At 33.0% G+C, this 6,761-nt stretch overlaps 1 long non-coding RNA gene across 1 annotated transcript; it reads right to left on the bottom strand.

The window, feature by feature from the left end:
• Positions 1-1,934: 1,934 nt before the first annotated feature.
• On the bottom strand, positions 1,935-2,346 carry LOC117782707. Its single transcript, XR_004617321.1, has 3 exons — positions 2,265-2,346; positions 2,085-2,190; positions 1,935-2,023 (listed from the first exon to the last, which is right to left on the bottom strand). It is a non-coding gene; the product is annotated as an uncharacterized LOC117782707 (long non-coding RNA).
• Between the last annotated feature and the right edge of the window lie 4,415 nt (positions 2,347-6,761).

Genomic DNA, 6,761 nt, shown 5'->3' with positions numbered 1-6,761 from the left:
ATGAAAATCGAGGTAATATTGACAGAGCAATGCCTGAGTTTGTGTTATACCTATTCCTCACAAATTATCCATGTATATACATGGCTTTTAAGGTTGATGAGAATTTTTAGCAACTACTCATTTTCAGCTTAAGAATTAATTTAGAGACCAAATAATGATCGAAATGATATTCCGGATTAAAACCGGGCTAATTTTGACAGAGTTATGCCTGAGTTATTTGTAATACCTATTCCTCACACATTATCCACGTATGAACATGGCTTTGAGGTTGATGAGCATTTTAAGTAGGTACTGGAGACCAAATAATGATCGGAATGATAGTCCGGATGAAAATCGGGGTAATTTTGACAGAGTTATGCCTGAATTTGTGTTATACTTATTCCTTACACATTATTCACGTTTATACATGGCTTTTGAGGCTGATGAGAATTTTTAGTAACTACTCATTTTCAGCTTAAGAATCAATTTAGAGACCAAATATGATCAGAATGATATTCCGGATGAAAATCGGACTAATTTTGACAGAGTTATGCCTGAGTTTTTTGTAATACCTATTCCTCACACATTTTCCACGTATATACATGTCTTTTGACGTTGATAACAATTTTTATTAACCATTCATTTTCAGCTTAATATCCAATTAAGAGACCAAATAATGATCAGAATGATATTTCGGATGAAAATCGGACTAATTTTGACTGAGCTATGCCTGAGTTTGTGTTATACCTATTCCTCACACATTATCCACGTATAGCTTAACATGGCTTTTTAGGTTGATAATAATTTTGATTAACTACTCATTTTCAGCTGAAGAATCAATTTAGATACCAAATAATGATCGGAATGAAATTCGGATGAAAATCGGGTAGTTTTGACAGAGTTATGCCTGAGTTTGTGTTATACCTATTTCTCACATATTATCCACGTATACGTGGCTTTTAAGGTTGACAATATTTTTCATTAACACTCATTTTCAGCTTAAGAATCAATCGGGGTAAATTTGACAAAGAAATGCCTGAGTTTGTGTTATACCTATGCCTCACACATTATCCACGTATATGCATGGCTTTTGAGGTTGATGAGAATTTTTAGTAACTACTAAATTTCAGCTTAAAAATCAATTAAGAGACCAAATAATGATCGGAATGATATTCCGGAAGAAAATTGGAGTAATTTTGACAGAGTAATGCCTGAGTTTGTGTTATACCTATTTCTCACATATTGTCCACGTATACATGGCTTTTGAGATTGATAATAATTTTTGTTAAATACACAGAGAAAAAAAAACAACGTTAATTTAACTATATACACTTTGATTCAAATATTTTTACGAATGATTTATCACTACATATGTTTGTAGTTGATTCAAATTGTGTACACTTAAATCTCTATTTTAATATCAACATATTAATATTAAAGTGAAATCATAATGAATTTAAATATTAAGCCATATTACATACAAATACGTTTCATAATACTTTCTATTATTTTCATTATTAAATTAATTAAAAAAATATTTTATTCAAATATGTATCATATTTAAATCCAACTTTTTTATAATTTAATTTAATATTTTTAATACTACATTCAATATGAATGGTATTGAAATTGACTATGATTCAAATTGAAATTTAATATGTATCATATTGAAACTAAGCTTGCTCATATTTAAAACTACTATTATTCAACTTTAAATTTAATATGTAATATATTTTTTTGTACTAAGCATATTACATATTTAATTTTAATATTTCTGTATTGGAATAAAACAATAGCTATACATTTTATTTTTGTTTATTGCAACTTTATAAAAACATAAAAAATGTATAAGACGTTACATACATATATAATTTTGAAAGAATATACAGCCAAGGCAAGAAGAACCTGAGGTCCAATACTTTTGTGACGTCCACAAGAACAAAAGGTTGAAGCTTGCCTTTGCAATTTGTAAGCTTATGGGCCTTACTTTCAGACTCAGGCAATGAAACCTTTATATTTTGTAGAATTATATAGTCCGACGAATCTATTGTAAAAATAAAATAAAAATTAGTCATATGAAAATCAAAATTTAGAAATTTGATTACCAATTGGTTCTGCAAGCCAAATATCATAATTCCAGTCTTGGAGATCTCCATATATTTGTGCGCTCAGCCTTCTAAGGGACAATTTCTGGAGATTTGAGTACGCATTCTGAAAATAAAAAATAAAGAAAACAAAAAAATGTATGTAATTAATGTTTTGCACGAGTAAATCTTGTTCCTTACCAATTGCAACCGGAACTGATCTAAGGGTACGTTGGGTATTTTCGAAGGCAGCTTAAAACTTTAGTATCGTCGGATCATGTATCATCATCGATAGGTCACTATATAAAATTTGAATAAAAAAACATAAAATATGCATTATACAAAAATTCAAAATGTTATTGTAAAGGGTGGTTAAATTTCAAGGGCCGATGTTGATTTTAAATAAAACACGAATTATTTAGGATATTATTGACATTTCTTTTTATTATGATATATTGGTATGACTCAATTATGTATGGAACAAAATATCGGCCAAACGGCCGCCACGGCTTCGGCGGCAAACGTCCATCCGATGGTCTAAATTTTCGATGACGCTGAGGCATAATTGAGGTTCAATGTCGTTAATGTGCCGAATTATCTCATCCTTTAGCTCTTGAATTGTTGTTGACTTATTGGCGTACACCTTTTCTTTCAAATAACCCCAAAGAAAGAAGTCCAACGGTGTCAAATCACATGATCCTGGCGGCCAGTTAACATCGCCGCAACGTGAGATTATTCGGCCATCAAATTTTCGCGCAAAAGAGGCATTGTTTCGTTAGCTGTGTGACAAGTGGCACCGTCCTGTTGAAACCACATATCGTCCACATCCACATCTTCCAATTCAGGCCACAAAAAGTTTGTTATCATCTCACGATAGCGAACACCATCCACGAGTTGAGGTGGACGGCTCTTCAGCCACACTATCGCGAACAGCAGCAATATTTTCTGCAGTACGAGCTGTACGAGCATGCACTGGTATTTTCACATCTGCTACAGACCCGGTTTGCTCAAATTTTTGCACGATTTTTCCGATTGTACGCACATTTGGACGATTAAATTGACCGAAAAAATCACGAAGTGCACGATATGCAGTTTGATTTGAACGCCCATTTTCATAATAGGCCTGAATAACCTAAACGCGTTGCTCGATTGTGTATCTTTCCATGGTTCAAATTGAGTTAGTCTGAAGCTGAGAAATGTCAAAAGAAATACAGGAAAAAACTTGACGTTTAGGTGTGGTTCACATTCAACATCGGCCCTTGAAATTTAACCACCCTTTATAATTGTAACGTAATTAAGTTTAATTATTTTACTCACCTCTGTATTTCGCCAAATGTATAATTTTGTTCTAAGTTCTGCTCCGAGTCCAATGCGTATTTGTTATAGTCATCGATTTTAGCGACCGAAAACAATCTATAACAATCAAAAGAAGAGAAAAAGACAAAAAATCAATTACCAACAGAAAATAATAGCATTAATGCAACTTACACACAACACCGGCAAACGATTCCTTAATTTCTGAAGGGAGTCATCATTTTTGGTTTACTTCGAATCCATATGAAAATCTAAATTAAAAATTAACAAATGCAAAATTTCTATTAATTAATTTTTTGATCAATGTTTGTATATTCACATTTGTATGTATGCATATGTACCGTCTGTCAAAAAGGTATTTTACCGGAGATCAAAACGATTAAAGCATTTATTATATATTAAATTTTGTATTCAAAATTATAACAAGAGCTATTGATATTATTTTTAAAATTCAAACAAATAATTTTTCTTTGTAATAGCAGTTAGTTATATAATTTTAGTTGTCGAAATTTTTTTGTCACTTCGCAAAATACTTTCTTTATACACAGAATAAGCGTTTGCTGTACAAAGAATTTCACAAACACAACGGAGAGTGAGAGCGAGCAAGACATAAATCATTTTATGCGTTCTCTGCTCACACACATGCATACATACATATGTACGTTTGTTTGTGCCTGTACATTTTTTGTTATGACACTAAACCACTGCACTTATCACAATACTCAACAATTACCTGTTCTTGCACTAATTGTTATTATATTAATTTGCTTTATTTTGAGATAAATTTTATTTTGCTTTATATTATAATTTTATTAAACACTTTTATCTTTTTCGCACTCCTGACGCGTCCAGCTCAGCCAACAAACAATTCGCACTAAAACTTCAAAGCAGCTCTGTCGCTGCTCTGCGTCAGAGATGAAGAAGAGTTGCGATTACCGTTATGTCTTGCAGCTGTGGGTGAAAATAAGAACGCGATCTCTGCACTTGGCACAGTGTGTCAAAACATGAAATAAACACTGTAAAATATTACTTTTTGTGCGTCGGCTTTTTACATATATTGGTTTTAAAACAAACACTGATAGGCAATTTTCGTTGTCAGCGTGCCACGCTTTTTATGCGCACACACATGTATACAAACTTGCGTGTATGTGCGCATCAGAGAGCTGCAATGGCTATGTTCGAGTATGATCGGTCATGTGTGCAAAAAGTTCAACCAAATCAACTCAGCGACTCGGGCGCAACGTGTTCGATCGGGTTCCGCGCCTCTCTGTTTACGATCGAGTATCGAGCGTGATTGTTTGTTTACGAACTACTCAACTCGATAGAGGTTCGTTTGTCACGTTTTGGTTTGGGTATGCCTCGAACTTGGTTATGTAAACATGTGTCGGTTTTGGGTATCAAAATGGGTATGGGTATGCGAATGAGTGTCGGCTTTTGGGTATGCAATCAGGTATGGGTATGGGTATGAGCATGGGTATCGGTTTTGGGTATCTAAATGGGTATGGGTGTAAGCTTGAGAGCCTGTGTTTAACAAGAGTGTGACAGAGCGTGCAATAGCGAGCACGCGCGGTGTTTACTTTTACACTTAAATGTGTATATAAAAGAAAAAGTATGTATTGTACAGGTGTAGGAAAATATAAAATTTTACTTTTTGCTTGAATAAGTGTAACTTTTAGGATTAGGTAAATAAAATTTACAACTATAGTTTCGTCAATAATTTTAAATAAACCTTAAAATTAACTTCTAGAAATAAGTTAATAATAATTAGTTTCTTTCGTTTAATTTACTTAAAAAATGCAGTCAGTAAAATGTTTAAAGCATAAGTTCATTTTTAAAATGCAAAAATAATATTTATTATTAAAAACACGTTTTGTTTTTAATATTTTCAAAATAAAATAATTCATATATTTTCAATTATTATTTCTTTGTCATACAATTTATTTTGCCATTCAATAATAATTTTAATACAAACTAACTAACAAGAGTACAAAAAAAAAAACATACGTGTATGTAAACGCTTGCAAGCCTGCATAACCAAACGCAGGCAACCTTGCGCACAGCCATACGCATACCCATACCCATTTAGATAGCCAAAACCGATACCCATGCTCATACCCATACCCATACCTGATCGTTTGAACAAAATGAGTAAGCATCAAATTAAGTCAGCCCGCCGGTTCGATCAATGCTCGTGATTGAACAAAAACAAACGAACACAAACGGTCATGAACACAAACTGGCAATGTGTTTGAACTGAGCGTTCGAACCGAGCGCTCGAACAGACAAGCAGACAAACGAACTGACTTTTCATTTCATTTTGATAAGTCCACTAAAATATTCAAATTTATTTATCTTTTGAACCAGCTCTGGGATTTAGCTGATCGAGGTATCAATCGAAGCGAATTTTTAATTAGAATTTTTAAAGTTTTCGTATGCCATTTTGTAAGTTAGGGCTAAACCTTTTGATCGGTATATAACTCGATCTGATCGGACAGTCATAGCAAATTTTCCAAATGAGCTGTATATATTGCTGTCGCCTTTCGCACCCTTCGTGCTGCTTTCGTCACTAACGCGAACTGCCGTCCGCAGTGATATACATTTTTTGAGGTTAATGAGACATTTTTAGTATCTACTCACTTTCACCTTAAGAATCAATTTGGAGACCAAATGATGATCGGAATTATATTCCGGAAGAAAATCGGGCTCATTTTGACATAGTTACTTATGCCTGAGATTGTGTTTATTTTATTTATTTATTTTTTTTTTTTTTTTTTATTGAAAGTTAGAACAGTTTACAAAACTAAGACTAACTTATGAGGTATAGCACTGGCGGCGTGGCCTTCGGCTATATTGTTTATTTTATTTATTTATTTATTGTCAAGCTATAAGCAGCCGACACTAAACAATACATTTAAATAAACAAAAAAAATTTAAATATTACTGTGTAATGTAAATGTAAATATAAATATTGTGGGAGTATCTAAAATGAAAAAAAAACGATTGGTCCAACATTTGTTGCAAGGATTGGGGAAAACCAGAAAAACCCAATTAGACATAGATAAAATTAGAAATTAGGTAGTTGGAAATACTCGAAACTAATCGTACGGTATAGATTGTTATAATCAGCAAACAGAATACGAAAAGGTTCATGCAAAGCCCAATTAGTGGTGCAATGCTGAAGATTTAGAGGATTAAAGTTACGAGTTAATCTAAAAGGTATGTTGAAAGTAATTTCTTCCATCAAACTAACTGAGTCTACTTGACCCTGCAGTAATTTATGGACGAACATTACTCCAAGCATAATTCTACGATTAGTAAGAGCGGGAAGATTAATGAAGCGAAGTCTTCTAGAGTATGAAGGCAACTGAATTTCTGAGTTCCAGC

This window comes from Drosophila innubila, assembly GCF_004354385.1.
Source record: "Drosophila innubila isolate TH190305 chromosome 2L unlocalized genomic scaffold, UK_Dinn_1.0 5_B_2L, whole genome shotgun sequence".
Taxonomy (NCBI): Eukaryota; Metazoa; Arthropoda; class Insecta; order Diptera; family Drosophilidae; genus Drosophila; species Drosophila innubila.
Note: the sequence above shows the minus strand (reverse complement) of the source record. Positions and strands in the feature narration are given on the sequence as shown.